Source organism: Apium graveolens, chromosome 6 (assembly GCF_009905375.1).
Source record: "Apium graveolens cultivar Ventura chromosome 6, ASM990537v1, whole genome shotgun sequence".
In the NCBI taxonomy this organism is placed as follows: Eukaryota; Viridiplantae; Streptophyta; class Magnoliopsida; order Apiales; family Apiaceae; genus Apium; species Apium graveolens.
The window spans coordinates 169748645-169769276 of record NC_133652.1 but is presented as its reverse complement, the minus strand read 5'-3'; the positions used below and the strand labels follow the sequence as shown (position 1 = coordinate 169769276).

At 38.0% G+C, this 20632-nt stretch overlaps 1 non-coding gene across 1 annotated transcript; it reads right to left on the bottom strand.

Moving 5' to 3' along the window:
* Window positions 1-14847: 14847 nt before the first annotated feature.
* Window positions 14848-14954, bottom strand: LOC141669571 (small nucleolar RNA R71). Its single transcript, XR_012553844.1, has one exon. It is a non-coding gene; the product is annotated as a small nucleolar RNA R71 (small nucleolar RNA).
* Window positions 14955-20632: the final 5678 nt, after the last annotated feature.

Below are 20632 nucleotides of genomic sequence, written 5' to 3'. Positions count from 1 at the left end.
ATATGAGAATTTGACTAGATAACTACAACTCACAGTCCTTGTAGCTTTTACCATCCTTAAAGTCTGATATCAGCTTTAGCCTGTATATCCTTCAGAATTTTACAGTTGTAGTTCTTGACTTGGCTTCAGTGTGTGACCTCTCTAATGTCAGGAGTTGTTCTGAGATAGTTTTTTAACAAACTCCTCTCAGCATATTCAAGTTCATTTTGCATCCTCCTTCTTGCATCTTTAAGTTCAACTGTATCTTCTGTTGTTTGAAAGATAGCAGCCTTGAGATCATTAATCTTTACTTTCCTTATTTCCTGATCCAGTTTGATCATATAAGCTTTGTCAGACTCCAGATTAAATTCCAGTCCCTTAATACCCAAAAATGTAGTGATTTTAGAAGTATTAGACTTCATCTCAACTAGTTCACCATTGTGAGCTCTGTACTTTGGATAATATGGTCTGTCAGACTTTACAGAGTAAAGTTTCTTCTATCTTTGAATATTAGATTTTAAGTAACTGGCAGCACCATCTGTTGATCTGTTTTTCACTTGAAGTAGAAATAGCACATATTGCAATTCTTCAAAGTACTTCAAACAAATAACATCATTTCTTATTTGGAATACCGTCCCATCTGTCATGAAGTATAACATGATATCTTCTTTTAACACAGAGTGGTAGACCATTTGTACAGACTCCAATTGATTTAGCCTTTCTGGAGTTGTCCCTACCCCTGGTTCAGAAAGAGATGTAGGATCCAAGGTAGAATTGTTTACTCTTCTCTCATCAACATTACCCAGTCCTATTTTATCTCTAGCTTCCTTCCCTCTAATAACTCTTGCTTCAAAACCAATTGATGTAGTCTTCAAAGGTTGAGTAGATTGTTGAGCTTTAGTAAATCCAGGTAGTAGAATTTCTGAAGGTTTAACATGAGTAATGTCAGAGGTTTCTTTTTCTTTATCTTCTGATATCAAGACAACTTGAGCTCTGTCAGAGGTTGCTTGCTTCATTGTCATATCAGAATTTACCAAGTCCTGATCTTGAACAACATGAGCTCTGTCAAAGGTTGTTTGAATATTCTTTTTTTTTTCAAAATCAGACTGGTATCTTTATCATATTTTGCTTCCAGATCCATGATTGGCATATATATCTTTACAGGTTCATCAACTTTAGCTTTGCCCTTGAACCTTGGATCTACCTCTACTTGTGATTTGGCTTTGAATTCAGATTTGGTTGCCTCGGAGTTTGTCTTCTCTTTAATCATAATGCCCTTAGGCTTTGGAGGTTTCTTTGCAGTAATAGAAGCTTTAGACTTGGATTTGACATTTTCTGCTTTAAGTCTGGCTTCTTCTTCCTTTAGACTTTCAAAGTCCACACCTGGATTGTCTTTGAGAAATAGTCTTTTTGAAATTTCTTCATCCAGCTTCTGTAACTTGGGGTCTTGATAGTAGATTGTTATTTCCTTCCCCTTAAGCTTTAGTGTCTACATAAACTTCTGTGATTCTTGACTTTCACCCTGTATCAGAACATCAGGCTTAGTCAGAACTTTCTTATCAGAACTTTTTCTTCTATCAGCATCATAACTTGATCTCTGTGTAGAAGTTCCTGCTTTCCTGGATGAAAAACCTTTGCCTTGACCATGACCTCTACCCTTTTCAGAGTTTTCCTGGTCATCATTTCCATCATCCTTTTTCTTTAGTGCTAAATCAGTAGAGCATTTGGACTTAATCACTTTCTCCCCCTTTTTGGCATCAACAGGTAGTAGGAGAGAGAGAAGTAATTCCACTGAAGATTGAATTTCATTTAGTTGAACTTGTTGAGAAGCTTGATTCTTTAGTACTTCAGCAATCTGAGCTTGCTGTTTCTCCTGAGCTTTCTCAATAGCCTCAAATCTGCTAAAGGCAGGCTTGAAAAATATGTTCTTATCCAGTTTAACATTCATGTCTTGCTGAATCAGAGTTTCTTGAATTTTGTTCACCTTGACTTGAGTTACTGAGTGTTGACCTTGAAGGTTCCTTGTACTCAATGCAGTAACTCTGAGCTGTGCTTTGAAGTCATCATTTACCAGCATCTCATCAGCTTTAGCCAGGTGCTCAGCAAAAATATTTGCAGTAGGAACAAAATCAACTTTGTTCCACTATCCATTCTTTTCCTCTTGGAGTTTCACTCTAAGGTACTGGTGCATCCCCTCTCACAAACTTTTTAACCAAATCAGCTTTATTAACTACTTGTAGAGGTGCATGTCCTGAAGGACCAGCTGTATCAGCATTTTCATTTGTAGCAGCTTCACCAGTAGTGTCAATATTTGCAGCATCAGAACTTACAGAGTCTGCAGAATCAGCATCCTCTGATAAAATGATAGTATGTGAGGCTATAGAGGTTTCAAAATCATCCTCTAAGTGCTGATCTGGCAGTAAATTCTGATCAACATCCAAATTCTGATGCTCACCTAATATCTGATCTTCATCATCTAGATTCAGAAGAGGTGTTGTTGGAATATCTGCATTGAAATCAATATCGAAAATTGGTGTTGTTGGTGGAGTATGTTGAGGAATGGTTAGAGCTTCCAAGTACAGAACCTCAGGCACATTCAAGTTGTGAATATCTATTTCAGCACTCATACCTGGATTTTCATCATGTACTTGATTAATGATAGGAGACACAGGAGGTGTAGGGATATGTTCAGCTTGAATTGGTGACAATGGAGGTGTAGATTCAGTGGCTTCAGCAAATTCTGGTTGTGTAGATGGAAGGGATTTAATCACAATTGGCTCCTTTGGGATCAGAGATTCCTGATCCCCTTCCTTAGCTGCTGCTTCCATATCCTCTGAATCTGACTCAACTATGTCCCTGTTAGCTCTTTGTTTCTTCACTTTCTTCAAGGGTGGAGAGACTTTGGGAGCTTTGTCATCAGAATTTAGCTTTCTAAGCCTTTTTAGGGGCCTAGAACTCCCAGTTTCATGAGCTTTCTGAGAAGAGACCTTCTCAGATACTTTTGAAACAGGTTCTGATGGTTGAACATGTACCTCCTCATCATCAGACTCATCTCTTAAAATTATCTTCCTTCTTTTCTGCTGTGTCTGAGGAACTGACTTAGTCCTCTTTGCTCTAGAAGAAGAAGGCTTCACCGTAGTTGTTGATGGTTGAATGGCTTGTGCTGATGTATGTGTTTATGGAATGACAGGAGTAGGTGCTGATGACTGTTGTGTGTTTGTGGGTTGGACATTAGGATATATCAATGAATATGTAGCAACATCAGCATTTACAAGAGCTTGCTTTACTGATTAAGGGATGCTAAGGGGTCTCAAAACTCCCTTCTTGTTGTCAGCAATGAAAAGATCAGTAAAAGCCCTTTTTGCTAACCTAAAAGGTTCTATGAGTTCACCTACTAGTTTTGGTTCATCTCATGTACAGTAATTGTAAATTAACTGACGGAACCTAGCAAAGTAAACTACATTCCTGTCCTCTTTCATTCTATCTCCTATAAAACATAACACAGTCTTTGCATAATCAAAATAAGACTGGTTTAGGAGTGCATACCCAATTTGTTGCGTCAGTATAGGAATGACATCAAAATTGGAGCATTTATTGGCAAACGTCTTCGTGATGCAATCGAAGAAGAAGCTCCATTCCTTTCGAATATATGGGCATTTGAGCTGACCCAACTTAGCCAAACTATGTTCATACCCAAGATTAGCCATCATTTGCTGTAGCAGGGGCTCCTCCATAGCATAACTATATTGACAGGATTCAGGTAGGTGTAGAGCTTTTCGAACTGCTCCCGAAGTAACAACATACTCAACCTCATTTGCTGTAAATACGATGCTTGGAGTCCCATGCTTACCACCATCATCATAATGTCCAGTACGCCAGAATGTCAGAACTTGAGTTCCATATATACTGGATGGCTGTGTCAATACGAACCTAATTTCACTATGAGATAAGAAATCCTGAATAAAATGAAGTTCCGAAGGAGCTTCACTCTTAGTGAGAATGGCATCATAGTTGTTGGAGATGGACTTTGCTCCAATAAAGATTATATCCTTGGGTGCCATTGATAATAGGTGAGAAGTTAGAATGCCTGAAAAGTGTTTGATAAAATGTCTGTATAGTAAACCCTCAGAAAATATGAGAGGATAAGAAAAAGAGAGAGAGTAAATAGAATAGAAATGTAAATAAAAGATTTGAAAATCTTTTATCTCTTTTACTTAGACACCCCACGTGACAACAATTATTGAGAAGTGGAACAGACTATACACCTGTCAGCCATGCAGCAGTTAAGACAGTAGTTAATGGGCACAAGAAATAAGTAATGATTACTATGCACATGCAGTTTTTCAAAAAAAAAACTGTTCCCACTAAACAAATGATTATTACTGTCTTTATCTCACATAAACCAATATTCTGATAAAATATAACCGTTCAAGTATTGACCTACAAATAAATCAAGGAAATAAATACTGCCACGTCAGCATCAGAACTTGATTATTATCAGAATTTAAAAGTCATCAGAATATAGCTTCTTTACTCAAAAAGTGAATGTTTATTTCTGTAATTCTTCACACAAATACTGATATGGTTTCCTCAGAACTTAATCATCAGAACTTCCATCAGAACTTGTCCTCAGAATTTATGCAACTGACACTTAAACTCTTCATCTAAAACAACATTGATCACCACAGTAATTTTCATCATTCATATGGAGTGTAAGTGTGTACATTAAGCTAAATATCAGACAAGAATAAATTCTGATTCACTACATCTTAGAAATAAGGCATAACTAAGAACTTTGCTCAAAATCTGTCATTAGTCTGAAGTCTACTATAGAATGAGTTCATGCATGAGTCCACCTCAACTGTTTTGTGCTCATTTTATGCATCTTTTGAAATTCCTTTTTACAGTGGCTTCTCAGTGTAAGTGAGTCACGACTGCTTATCAGAATTTATGCTATTATCAGAGTATTTCTCTAGTAATCAGAGAATGTGAAAAGTCACCAAGAAAATTTTTATTTGCTTTTCTAATGCATATTACTTAATACCAGCAATGAACTTGGGTCTTCCCTTCCACATACATTTTTCTCTAGATCTCAAAGGAGTACCTGATATTTATTTTATTTCTTTACTTTTTCTTTTGATAAGTGAGGCTTATCAGCACTTAGTACATCCATAAGATTTACCAACATCAGAACTTAACAGATAAGAAGCACTATTCTAGTTTTTGACTTATTAATAAGATACACAAAGTAAACCTAACCAAGCTCAATATCAAAATTTGCTTGTGTTAAAAGATTTCCACATAAACAATTACTTCAGACATGGGATCTTTAGTATATTAGAGACTACTAGGTCAGCATCTTAGCACAGTTATCCTCATTGGATTGAATAGTCACAGAAACATTCATATCACTATCAGAGTTTAGAAGTTCACATCATACAACAATCAACACTTAGGTAAATTTCAATTTAAGCACATATTACATAAGATAGTAGTGATCATAAAGTCTAATGTATCAGAACATAAACTAAGCAGATTTAAAGAAGAAACCTGAAACCATTCCAAGTTCATTTACCAATCTTGTAAAAGTAGCTTCACACAGTGGTTTTGCGAAGATATCTGCTAGTTGTTGATCTGTTGGAACAAAATGCAATTCCACTATACCTTCCATCACATATTCTCTTATAAAATGGTACCTAATGCTGATGTGCTTTGTCATAAAGTGCTGAACTGGATTACCTGTCATAGCAATAGCACTTTGATTATCACAGTAAATAGGAATTTTAGAAAATTCGAACCTATAATCCAGTAACTGATTCTTCATCCAAAGAATCCGTGCACAACAGCTTCCTGCAGCAATGTACTCTGCCTTTACAGTTGATGTATAAATTGACTTTTGTTTCTTGCTAAACCAAGAAACTAATCTGCCTCCAAGAAATTGGCAGCTTCCACTTGTGCTTTTCCTGTCAATTTTGCACCCTGCAAAACATGCATCTGAGTAACCTATTAGCTTAAAGTCCGATTCTCAAGGATACCACAATCCCAGATCAGTTGTACGCTTAAGGTACTTGAAAATTCTTTTCACAGCTGTTAAGTGAGATTCTCTTGGATCTGCTTGAAATCTGGCACAAACACAGGTAGCATACATGATATCAGGTCTACTTGCAGTTAGATAGAGTAGTGAGCCAATCATATCTCCGTACTCAGTAATATCTACTGATGTACCAGTATCCTTATCCAATTTTGTTGCAGTGGCCATAGGAGTGGATGCACTTGAACAATCTTGCATTCCAAATTTCTTCAACAAATTTCTGGTGTACTTAGATTGACGTATAAAAGTTCCTTCTTCATTCTGCTTGACTTAAAGGCCCATAAAATAGCTAAGTTCTCCCATCATACTCATTTGATATCTTGATTGCATTAGCTTGGCAAACCTTTTACAAAGTCTGTCATTTGTAGAACAAAAAATGATATCATCAACATATATCTGCACCAAAAGTAAGTCCTTTCCATGGTTGAGATAGAATAAAGTTTTATCAATAGTCCCTCTGTCAAATCCACTTTCCAGAAGAAACTGAGCTAATGTCTCATATCATGCTCTAGGAGCTTGCTTAAGGCCATAAAGTGCTTTATCAAGTCTATAGACATGATAAGGAAATTTTGAATCTAAAAAACCTAGAGGTTGTTCAATATATACTTCTTCTTCTAATTCTCCATTAAGAAAAGCACTTTTGACATCCATTTGAAAGACTGTAAACTTTTTGTGAGCAGCATAAGCCAGAAATATTCTTATGGCTTGCAGTCTAGCAACTGGTGCAAATATTTCATCATAATCAATTCCCTCCTGTTGAGAATATCCTTTTGCAACCAGCCTTGCTTTATTCCTTATAATTATGCCATCATTGTCAGTTTTATTTCTGAACACCCATTTTGTACCAACAACTGATCTGTTCTTTGGTCTTGGAACTAGGGTCCAGACTTTATTTCTTTCAAATTCATTTAACTCTTCCTGTATTGCTTGCACCCAATCAGCATCTTGAAGAGCCTCTTCTACTTTCTTTGGTTCAGCCTGAGAAAGAAAAGAATGATAGAGACATTCATTTGATGTAGTTGTTCTAGTTCTAATACCTGCTTCAGGATCTCCAATAATCAAGTCAGGTGTATGTGCTTTAGTCCACTTCCTTGCAGATGGAAGGTGATCTCTAGATCTGGATGCTCCCCCATGATCCATGCTATCTCCATCAACATTTTCTGATGCTCCCCCTAAAATTATGCTCTCTGAGTTGGATCCTTCAGAATTTGAGTTTCTAGAATTATCAGAACTTGGCCCATCAGAACCTGATGAATCAGAATTTGAGTTTCCAGAATTATTAGAACTTGGCCCATCAGAACTTGATGAATCAGAACTTGAAGAGCCTATTCTAGGTTCTGATGCTTCTTGAGATGTGGTTGGATCTTTAATATTCTCCCCCTGCACAGGTGCATTTTCCTTTGGCGTAGTCACCACAGTTTTAATAACATTAGAGTTTAACCCATCAGAGTTTGCAGTATCAGGATTTAGACTATCAGAATTTACAGAATCAGAATTTAAAACTTTATTTTCAAATCTCAGCTGATCATGATCATTGAAATCTTCTAGTTCGGTAATTTTATTATCATCAAAAGAGACATTGATAGATTCCATGACAACCCTTGTTCTTAAATTGTAGACTCTGAAGGCTTTTGTGGAAAGTGGATATCCAACAAAAATTCCTTCATCAGCTTTTAGATCAAATTTGGATAGCTGTTCAGGATGAGTCTTAAGAACAAAACACTTGCATCCAAATACATGGAAGTACTTTAGATTTGGCTTATTTTTCTTCACCATCTCATATGGTGTCTTTCCATGCTTGTTGATAAGTGTTGCATTCTGAGTAAAACAAGCAGTCTGCACAGCTTCAGCCCAAAAGTAGGTTGGTAACTTTGCTTCATCAAGCATAGTTCGTGCAGCTTCAATAAGAGTTCTATTCTTTCTTTCAACAACTCCATTTTGCTGTGGAGTTCCAGGAGCAGAAAATTCCTGCTTTATTCCATGGTCTTTGCAGAACTCTGCCATGATCAAATTCTTGAACTCAGTGCCATTATCACTTCTTATGATTTTCACGAGTCTTTGACCAACTTATCCAATTGTTTGACATGATCAATCAAGATAGATGTAGTTTCACTTTTTGTGTGCAAGAAATACACCCATGTGTATCTGGTAAACTCATCTACTATGACCATAGCATATTTCTTTTTTGCAATAGACATGACATTCACTGGACCAAATAGATCAATATGCAGTAGATGATAAGGCTCAAGAATTGAAGATTCAGTCTTGCTCTTGAATGAAGATTTTCTTTGTTTTGCCTTTTGACATGAATCACAAAGGCCATTAGGAGCAAATACTAATTTTGGCTGTCCTCTCACAAGATCTTTCTTGACTAGTTCATTTATATTGTTGAAATTTAAATGAGAGAGTTTCTTGTGCCAATCCCAGCTTTCTTCAATTGATGCTCTGCTTAACAGACAGATTGCAGAACCATCGGAACACATTGAAAGTTTGGCTTCATAAATGTTACCATGCCTGTATCCCTTTAGAACAACTTTGTCTTTAGATTTACTTACAACTTCACAGTGTTCTTCAAAGAAATCCACATGATAACCTCTGTCACAGATTTGACTAACACTCAGCAGATTATGTTTAAGTCCTGAGACTAAAGCTACTTTTTCAATGATGACAATCCCCAGATTGATATTGCCATATCCCAGAGTTTTTCCCATATTGCCATCTTTATAAGAAACTCCTGGACCAGCTTTCTCCACAAAGTCTGATAGTAGGGCTTTATTTCCAGTCATATGTCCTGAACATCCACTGTCCAGAACTAGGATGTTTTTCCTGTTGCCCTGCAATCACAAAGACCACTAATGATTAGTTTTAAGGACCCATATTTGCTTGGATCCTTTGGCCTTATTAAGTTTGTTAACATTTGCAGCGGATTTAACATCAGAGTTTATGTTAACATTTTTCTTATCAGAATTTAGAGTATCAGACTTTGCATCAGAAGTTACACTAGAAGGAATAATGCTAACTTTCTTTAAAGAAGGTTTTATTTGATAATAATCATAGTACAGACTATGATATTCCTTACAAGTATAAATGGAATGCCATAAATACCACAATGAAAACAAGGATTTTGTGGCTTAAACCTAATAGACTGACTCTTAACTCTTGACTTAGAAGCTAAGGAGTTTATATTCTTATTCTTCCTGCAAAAAGAAGCCAGATGGTTAGAATTTCCACAGTTATAGCATTTCTTTCCAGGAGCATTAGGAACAAGAATATAATTATTGCTTTTATTCACACCTTCCTTTCCATTCCTATTTTTCCTAGGTGGCTTTACCTTGTTTATATTCTTAATCTCTTTCAGCTTATACTTAAGCTGCTTCTTTGTCATTAAGCCTATGTTAACTTCAGATGGTTTATCCTGTTTTAATTTATCAGAAGTTGACTCTTCCTTAACTTCTGTCTCAATATCTTTCATCTTTTCAGATGACTTTACAGTTTTAGCTACAAACTTAACAAGATTTAACTTTGGCTTATTAGTCTGTTTAACAATAATTGGATTAATTTGTTCAGTTCCTGTTTCACTTTTATCATCTCCATAACCTAAGCCCTCTTTCCAGTTTCCACTACTTAGCAAATTCTGAGTTGTTCTGCCAGAGTTAGTCCAAGTCTTGATAATCTCTCTTTCCTTTTCTAGCTCAGTTTTTAGAGATTGATTCAATTTTAACACTTCATCTCTAACATAAAAAGCATAATCTCTTTCTTTCTGAGTTTGATGGAACATAACTAACTCTTTTTCTAAATAATCATTCCTTTTCTTAAAAGCCAGATTTTCAGAAGTTAACCTATCACATGTTAAAGTCTGATCTCTATAACTAATGAATATAGTTTTAAGATAAGATCTCAACTCAGTAATATCATAAATATGAAAAGCATAAGTTATTTGAGGTACCTTTAACTCAGCAGCATCAGAACTGCTATCAGCATTTGCCATCAAGGCATAGTTCACCTCATTTTCAGAATCTGAAGTGTCTGTCCAACTTTTCTTCTTTGTGACAAGTTCCTTGCCTTTATCACCTTTTCTTTTCTTGCAATCAGGAGATATGTGGCCTTTCTCACCACAATTGTAGCATTTAACATTTGAAAAATCTCCTCTGTCAGACTTTCCTGCTCTGCCTTCAGATTTTTTGAATCCCTTCTTATCAGAACTTCCAATTTTCCTGAAAAATTTCCTTCCCTTTCTGAATTTCCTATAGGCTATCTTTGTGATGCCCTACACCATAAGAGCACACAATCTCATCATCTCTTCATCAGCATCCATCTCAGATAAACTTTCAGTTTCTGAATCCTCATCATTATCAGAACTTGATGACTCAGTATCAGACTTTGTGATGAGAGCCTTTCCTATGCCTTTCTTTGAGGCAGCCACTTTGGGGGATTCCTCCTCAGCCTTAAGAGCAACTGTCCTTGACTTTCTCCCATGTCTCTTGCTTCTTTGATCCATCTCAAGTTCATGAGTTTTGAGCATATCATAAATTTCATCAAGAGTAGTTTCATCAAGAGCATAGTTGTCTCTTATAGTAGTTGCCTTCAAATCCTAACTTTCAGGAAGAGCTTTGCATCCTTGGAAATAGATGAGATATCTTCAGCTGTATATTCACTTTTCTCCTTTGGTACAGTCTGTGCTGGCTGATCTGCAACTACAACAGAAAGCTTGGTTGGCTTATGTGGTCCTTCATTAATTCTGTCAAGGTATTCTGGATCTGTAGCTTCCAGGAACATAGTCATCCTCACTTTCCATATGGGATATTCAGAAGGTTTCAGTATGGGAACCCTAATAGTCTTATATCGATTTGAGTCTTTGGAGTTTCTTCAGTTTTGGTGGGCTTGGTTGGAGTTTGTTCTTCTTCTGACATGATTGTTTTAGATCTTTACTGTATATGTGTTAACAGATAGGCTGATACCACTTGATAGGTCACACACACACTGTAGAAGGGGGTTGAGTACAGTGTATACTACAATCAAATCGAATTAAGAACACAACTATGAAACACATAATAATCTTATTAATAAAACAGTATTATAATGGAACCGTTCTCTCTCAGTGATGAACAAATATCACGAGAGCTGTGATAAGTGGCATTTTATACCACTTAGAACGTCTTATAATGGCTTGAATTGATGTCTTGAAATCAAGTATTTTTGATATTTGATGCGTTTTTCTAGTATTTGTGCATTTCAGGGTATTACTTGCATTTGTGGAGAGATTTCATCAAGAATAAGTCTTGGCATGTGTTTGGCATTGCAAGTGGGAAGATAGGAGCAGAATGCAGCAAAGAACGGGAGCAAAAACAGAGTATTTTCCAGAAGGGGTCTGAGCGCCCGCTCAGCTCTTCTGAGCGACCGCTCAGGAAGCTGAGCGCCCGCTTAGGATTGCTGAGCGGCCGCTCAGGGACGTAAATTAAAATAATTATTTTTAGACTCCTAATTCTGTTGAGCTTCCGACTTCTGAGATAGCTGGGTTTTGTGGGACTCCTATATAAGTAGTTTTCAGAGACGTTTCACGGGTGTTGAATCGTAGTATCAATCGAGGAGCGAGGAGATAAGGAAGAAGACCGTTTTAGCACACCGCAGCGGAGAGGAAGCATAGTTTCTTGTGATTCTTTATTTCGTTGTAACAGTGGATGCTAGTTTTCTTTACTTTGAACCTATTTACTCTTGTGACGTACTCTGGTTTAATATAAGTAGTTTATTTAGTTATTCTCGTGTGTTTTTATCATGTTTTCATATGAACCCATGGTGACGATGAGTTCAATCATGGGCTAATCGTGATCATGGGGTCATAACGGATTTACTATGGAATTCTTTAGTTAGTTGTTTAATACCTTAGTGTATGATGATTGTATGATATCTTGTATTGGTTGTGCTTATTCGTCTTATGTGCTCGCGAACATATAAGATATGGTGTTAATCTCTTGTGAAGCGACAGTGGATCTTGAGGTTTAGAACTTGCCATGCTAGCATAGGTTCATGTATGTGTATGCATGATTACTGGGTAACTCTAACCGTTTTACTTGCCCTGTGTAATCATAAGGAATAACTTGTGCTTAAATCGTCATATTGTCAAATTCTGTAGACATATAGGGTCTCAACATAATTGATGCCTAGTCAACTTCTATCTTAATTGTGGATGCTTGGTAGAATGGTATTAGTACACCGAAAGTTGACTTTTATCAGTTTCGTGTTGTTCGATTAATATCATCATCGTTATATGCTGAGGGTAATAACAATAACTATTGAAGGAAGTAGTAATGAAGTTATGATCTCATGTGTGTTTAATATTGTTAATTCAAGTGTCAATTAAGTGTTTAATTCTCGTAGTTAATTGTAGTAATAACTAGTTAATCAAATCTAAGTGTTATTGTCTTGACATTGAGAATTAATCATACATTGGTGAGTGAGTGTTAATTGAGCATAATTAGTCTGAGTCTCTGTGGGAAAGAACTAGAAAGTATTATATATTACTTGCGAACGCGTACACTTGCGTGTATTATTAGCGCGTATTTTCCGCCCTAACAAGCTGCTAGGGTTACAATGAATAATATTCTCGATTAAGATAACACTTATAGTGTAAACCCTATGCTGTGTTTATATAGACACACAGTTACAAGATAATCTTCTAATTGATATCGAATATAAGTCTGCATCCTAAAATATATCAATTAGTTATCTTTTCCTCCAAGTCTTCTATTCTTCATAGAATTCTTCTTCATGCATATCTCTTCTTGTTTTAGTCTTGATCTTCTTTCCTTTCAATCAGCCGCCTTCCTTATCTGAAAGTCTTCTTAAGTCCTGATATTATCTCCTGATAAATATCTTCTGATATCTTATGTTCCGATAACTTAAATTCTGATATCTTAAGTTCTGACTTCAGTATAAATACTGATTTCTAGTTAAGTCCTGATTTGTCCTGTTAGTTAAGATCTAAAAACTAAACACAAATTATCATTAGACATGACATCACAAATATATCTAACAAAACTATACTAGCATAATAACGCTTGCGAGTCACAGGTCATTATCTACCTATAATTTCAGAATACAAGGTATTTAATTTGCACATAATTTACGTAGATTTTTTTAACCTTCAATTTGTGCAGTTTTTGCACTACAAGAAAATAGTTAGTGGACATCATCTAATATATATCGCTATAAAAAATAACGGATGTTAAAAATATTTTTCACATCCGTAAATTAGGAAATAATGTTAAAAGAGGTTATACATCAGTTGTAAACAAAACATATGTCTAAACTAATTTTTTAAAAACAAAAAAAAGACGAGACAGTTCCCCCTAATTTGATAAAAACAACATTTCCCCTTACAAATTTCTTTTATTCTCCTCCCGATATTTTCTCAATTCTCCCCCATCTATCTCTCACTCTCAAATCCCTTTTATCATCTTTTTTCTTTCTCACATAACATAAACACACCTATATATATTTATAATAATACATCACCTTCCGTATTGGTAATATGAGTTTTTTACATCAAATAATAACTGATGTCTTGGTGTGTGTGCATAACACATCTTTTCAATTTAAAGAATCGTTGTTGTATGGCCATTTGACATCGTTCTTATTTTTCATATTAGTTACTAAATAAAGTCTTGGTATGTCTAATACATCAGTTATTTATTTAGAAGCGATGTAGTATAATTGTCTTTCACATGTGGATGCTTGGTAGAATGGTATTAGTACAACGAAAGTTGGCTTTTATCAGTTTCGTGTTGTTCAATTAATATCATCACCGTTATATGCTAAAGGTAATAACAATAACTATTGAAGGAAGTAGTAATGAAGTTGTGATCTCATGTGTGTTTAATATTTTTAATTCAAGTATCAATTAAGTGTTTAATTCTCGTAGTTAATTGTTGTAATAATTAGTTAATCAAATCTAAGTGTTATTGTCTTGACATTGAGAAGTAATCATACATTGGTGAGTGAGTGTTAATTGAGCATAATTAGTCTGAGTCTTTGTGGGAACGAACTAGAAAGTATTTTATATTACTTGCGAACTCATATACTTGCGTGTATTATTATCGCGTGTTTTCCGCCCTAACAAGTTTTTGGCGCCGCTTCCGGGGACTCGGCGTAATTGTTTAGTTTATGTACTTACCATTAGTGGTCATTAGGACTCATTGATTAAGACTTGTTACTTATTGTTTCCGGTTGTGTTTCAGGTACTTTAGCGAGCGTTTATGCAAACACGTTCTCGTACTCGCAAGAGGACTTTAGATATGGCTGAGGAGATGGACAAAGTTCTTGATATTCCGGAGAAGATAGATTTTGAAGATTCGGATAATGAGAGCGAGCAGAAAGAACCAGTAATCATGGGTGATCGTATAGTTCCGGCAGATCCAACTCTTATGGACTTTTCTCGGCCTAAAATTGATGACATTCAGTCAAGCATCCTTCACCCGGCTATTCAGGCTAACACTTTTGAAATAAAGCCGGGCACTATTCAGATGGTGCAGAATTCTGTTTCTTTTGGAGGTGCTGCTACTGAAGATCCCAACATGCACATTAGGAATTTTATCGAGATCTGTAGTACTTTCAAATATAATGGTGTGACTGATGAGGTTATCAAGCTGAGGCTTTTGCCATTCTCTCTGAGGGATAAAGCTAAGGACTGGTTACATTTTGAACCAGCGGGGTCCATCACTACTTGGCAAGATCTTGCACAAAAGTTTCTGGTAAAGTTCTATCCAATAGCGAAAACTGCAGTTATGAGGAGTGCTCTTACTCAGTTTGCGCAGCAACCTACAGAATCCATGTGCGAAGCTTGGGAGCGCTACAAGGAGATGTTGAGAAAGTGTCCACATCATGGTATGCCTGATTGGATGGTGATCACTGGTTTCTATAATGGTTTGGGGGCCCAATCTCGGCCCATGCTCGATGCAGCAACTGGAGGCGCCTTGTGGGCCAAAAGCTATACTGAGACTTATAATCTTATTGAGACTATGGCAGCAAATGAGCATCAAAACCCAACTCAAAGGATGATGCCTGGGAAGGTAGCAGGTATTCTGGAAGTTGACGCAGCTACAGCTATTGCAGCGTAGCTCCAAGCGCTGTCGATGAAGGTCGATTCTTTAGCCACCTATGGAGTCAATCAGATAGCTATGGTCTGTGAGCTTTGTGCAGGTTCTCATGCTACTGATCGGTGTTCTCTTGTTAATGAATCTGTTCACTATGTGAACAATTACCAGTGACCGCAGCAGCCTGTGCCACCTACTTATCATCCTAATAACAGAAATCATCCAAATTTCAGCTGGAGTAATAATCAGAATGCTATTCAGCAACCATATCAGCAAGGCGTAAGTAAATAGTTTAATCCACCTGGATTCCAGCAACCACAGCATTATGCTCAAATGCAATCATATCCTCAACAAGGAGGTGCTGCTCCACCTTCTAGTGCAGATTTTGAGGAACTTAAGCTGTTGTGCAAAAGTCAGGCTATTTCTATCAAGACCTTGGAAAATCAAATCGGTCAAATAGCCAATGCAGTGCTCAATCATCAACCTGGCACACTTCCCAGTGATACTGAAATGCCAGGCAGAAAGGAAGCTAAAGAGCAAGTCAAGGCTATTACCTTAAGGTCTGGAAAAGTTGCTGATGCTGAAAAAGCAAAAGTTGGAGAAGCTGAAGTTGGTGATGAAGAAGCTAAGAAAAAGGAGAAAGCGGCGGAACCAAGGAAGACTACTGTTGAACACACTCTGCATGAGGGTAATACAGGGGAGACAGAGCTCTATCCTGCACCACCTTTCCCTAAGAGATTGCAACAACAAAAGCTGGATAAGCAGTTCGGTAAGTTTCCGGAGATGTTCAAGAAACTTCACATCAACATACATTTCGCTGAGGCTCTGGAGCAAATGCCTAGTTATGTGAAATTTATGAAGAGTATTCTTTCAAGGAAGGTGAAACTGGATGACCTTGAGACAGTTGCTCTAACGGAAGAGTGCAGTGATGTGTTGCAATAAAAATTACCTCGAAAGGTTAAAGATCCAGGTAGCTTCACCATTCCTTGCACCATTGGTAAGTTGTCTTTTGACAAGTGCCTGGGCAATTTGGGAGCAAGCATCAATCTGATGCCGTTGTCTATCTTCAAAAAGTTGAATTTTCCTGATCCAAAGCCCACCTACATGTCTCTACAATTGGCTGATCGTTCTATTACATACCCACGAGGCATAGTGGAGGATGTGCTAGTAAAGGTGGATAAGCTCTTCTTTTCTGCAGACTTTGTTATTCTGGATTTCGAGGAAGATAAAAAGATTCCCATAATTTTGGGGAGACCTTTCTTGGCTACAGGCCGTACCTTGATAGATGTGCAGAAAGGAGAACTTACTATAAGGGTGCAGGATCAGGATGTGATATTTAATGTATTCAAAGCGATGAAATTCCCTACAGAAGACGAGGAGTGCTTAAAGGTGGATTTGATTGATTCTGCGGTTACTTCAAAACTTGATCATATGCTAAGGTCTGATACCTTAGAGAAAGCCTTAGTGGGGGAGTTTGACAGTGATGATGAGGATGGCAATGAGCAACTACAATATCTAAATGCTTCTCCTTGGAGGCGAAAGCTAGACATGCCATTTAAATCTCTTGGTACTTCTGACCTCAAGAATGCTGAAGGAAAGCTCAAACCATCTATTGAGGAAGCACCTACCTTGGAGCTTAAACCATTTCCTGAACACTTTAGGTATGCTTTTGTAGGTGATGCATCTACTTTACCTGTTATTATTGCATCTGACCTTTCAGGTAGTGAGGAGGACAAGCTCTTGAGGATCTTGAGTTAATTCAAATCGGCTATCAGATGGACTAAAGCAGACATAAAAGGGATCAGCCCCTCGTATTGCATGCATAAAATTCTACTAGAAGAAGGTAGTAAGCCGACTGTTGAGCAACAACGCAGACTTAATCCTATCATGAAAGAAGTGGTGAAGAAAGAAATTCTGAAGTGGCTGGATGCAGGAATCATATATCCTATTTCTGACAGTTCTTGGGTGAGCCCCGGCAAATGTGTACCTAAGAAAGGAGGTATTACTGTGTTAGCAAATGAGAAGAACGAGCTCATCCCCACTCGAACAGTCATAGGATGAAGGGTATGCATGGACTACAGAAAGTTGAACAAGGCCACGAGGAAGGATCACTTCCCTCTTCCATTTATTGATCAGATGCTTGACAGGTTGGCCGGTCATGAGTATTATTGTCTCCTGGATGGCTATTCGGGGTATAATCAGATTTGCATTGCACCAGAGGATCAAGAAAAAACTACCTTCACTTGTCCATTTGGCACGTTTGCTTTTCACAGAGTTTCGTTTGGCTTATGTGGCGCACCGGCCACTTTTCAGAGATGTATGATGGCTATATTCTCTGTTATGATTGGATATAATATCGAGGTGTTCATGGACGACTTCTCCGTCTTTGGACATTCGTATGATAAATGTTTGAATAATCTTCGTGCGGTGCTCAAAAGGTGTGTGGAAACTAATTTGGTGCTAAATTGGGAAAAATGTCACTTTATGGTGCGTGAAGGCATTATTCTTGGGCATAAGGTCTCTAGCAAGGGTCTTGAGGTGGATAATGCCAAGCTGGGCATCATTGAGAATCTTTCGCCACCTATTTCTGTGAAAGGAATCCGTAGTTTTCTTGGTCATGCGGGTTTTTATCGGCGTTTTATTAAGGACTTCTCGAAGATATCAAAGCTGTTGTGTAACTTGCTCGAGAAGGATGTGCCTTTCAAATTCGATGATGAATGCTTGATGACATTCGAGACTCTCAAGAAGAGTTTGATAATTGCACCAGTTATTACGGCACCTGATTGGACAGAGCCTTTTGAGATGATGTGTGATGCGAGTGATTATGCGGTGGGAGCAGTTCTTGGGCAGCGTAAGAATAATTTCTTTCATGTGGTCTACTATGCTAGTAAGACTTTAAATGGAGCTCAAAGGAACTACACCACTACTGAGAAGGAGCTCTTGGATATAGTCTTTGGTTTTGAAAAATTTCGATCTTATTTGCTTGGGACAAAGGTGACAGTGTTCACTGATCATGCGGCCATTCGCTATTTGGTTTCCAAGAAGGATTCGAAGCCTAGACTCATTCGTTGGGTGCTCTTGCTACAGGAATTTGAGTTAGAGATCAAGGATCGAAAAGGTACTGAGAATCAAGTAGCTGACCATCTCTCTAGATTGGAGAATCCCGATTCTACTTCACATGATAAGACATTGATCAACGAATCTTTTCTAGATGAGCAGTTGTTCGTAGTTCAGGAGGAAGAGCCATGGTTCGCAGATATTGTGAACTATCTTGTCAGTAATATAATACATCCTAATATGAATACAGCTCAAAAGAAGAAGTTTCTGCATGAGGTGAAGTGGTATATATGGGATGAACCGCATTTGTTTAGACAGGGAGCTGACCAGATCATCAGGAGATGTATCCAATTCTGTGATACGGAGGGGATATTACGAGACTGCCACTCCACAGTTTATGGTGGACATTATGGTGGTGAGAAGACGACAGATCGTATTCTGCAAGTAGGTTTTTTCTGGCCTACTTTGTTTAAGGATGCTCATCAGTTTATTTTAAGGTATGATCGTTACCAAAGAGTGGGGAATCTTATGAGGAAGGATGAGATGCCGTTAAATGTGATGCTTGAAGTCGAGGTCTTTGATGTTTGGGGAATCGATTTCATGGGGCCATTTGTCTCGTCCTGCAATAATCAGTACATCTTGCTGGCAGTCGATTATGTCTCAAAATGGGTAGAAGTCAAGGCTCTACCGACGAATGATGCAAAGGTAGTGTTGAATTTTCTTCATAAGCATATTTTCACAAGGTTTGGAACGCCACGAGTAATCATAAGTGATGAGGGGTCGCATTTCTGCAACCGTAAGTTCACTTCTATGATGCAGCGCTACAATGTGAATCATCGTGTTGCTACTACCTATTATCCGTAGATGAATAGTCAAGCGGAAGTGTCTAATAGAGAGATCAAGCGCATTCTAGAGAAAGTTGTTTGTCCGTCGAGGAAGGATTGGTCCTTAAAGCTCGATGAAGCTGTATGGGCTTACATAACAACATACAAGACTCCACTTGGGATGTCCCCATTTCAACTTGTTTATGGTAAGGGATGTCATTTACCTGTGGAGCTTGAGCATAAGGCTATTGGGCGTTGAAGAAGTTGAACTTTGATCTAGATGCAGCTGGAAAGAAGTGAATGCTTCAGTTAAATAAACTTGATGAATTTCGACTCCAAGCGTACGAGAACAACAAAATGTACAAGGAAAAAGTGAAAAGGTGGCACGACAGGAAGCTATATCCTAAGTCATTCGTGCCGGGGCAGCAAGTTCTCTTATTCAACTCTCGTCTTCGACTTTTTCCTGGAAAGTTGAAATCAAGGTGGTCTGGACCTTTTATTGTAAAAACTGTGTTTCCACATGAAGCGGTGGAGATTTTTGAGAATGATCCGGGCCAAGCATTCAAGGTTAATGGTCAGCGTTTGAAGCATTACTATGGGGACACGACAAACCGGAAAGTGGTTAGTGCCGTTTTACTATGGGGGCTACTGCTGGACATTCAAGACTAGGACTAACGAGTATCGTCATTTTCTGGCGATTGCGATGAATAGGTATGCCCGTGCATGGAATGCCTTTATTTGTGCTAATATTCTGCCTACTTCACATGCACATGAGATTACAGTTGAGCGAGTACAGTTGTTATGGGGTATTTTGAATGAGGAGTACTATGTGGACCTTGGTGAGTTCATCTACCAAGAAATTCTGAAGTTTTTGAGGGGAGCGAAGCACATGAACATCCCTTATGCATCTACTGTTATAAAGCTTTGCCGAGCAGTGGGAGTTCAGTGGCCTTCTCACGAGCAGTTGCAGCTACCGACCGCTCCTATTGATTCCGGGACTCTGAATGCGATGCAAGAGTGGACTGGTGGAGAGCCCGAGGAGCATGGGCTGGGTTATCGTCTTCCTGGAGGACGTCCAGCAGCTGGTGCTACCATGGCGAGACCGGGGCATGATGAGGCAGGCTCTTCTAGAGCTCAGGAGGGTGTTGGGATGGCTGATGCCCAGTATAGGAGGCTGTCGAGAAGGATGGATGCTATGTACGAGACGCAGAGCAGGTTTGCTCAGGAGCTCACCCTTGCACTTGGGACTGCTTTTAGAGGCCTTGGAGCTGACATCCAGTGGCCCGTTTTTGGTGAGGACTCTGCGTATCCGCCTCCTAATACTCCACTCTCTGAGGGTGATGATGATGATTTCTCCGAGTAGGTATACCCTGTGTTCCTTTCTACTACCTTCACTGGGGATAGTGAAGATTTTAAGTTTGGGGGTGGTAGTTAAGAAATATTTTGTGTGTGTGTCATATAGTTGCATATTCATGATAGTTTAGTTCATATAATTGCATATTTTATCCATATAGTTTTTTTTATTTTTATAGCTTTATTTATCATGTCTTGTAGCTCATGCATATACCATAATCCCTTTTGCGTTGATTTAC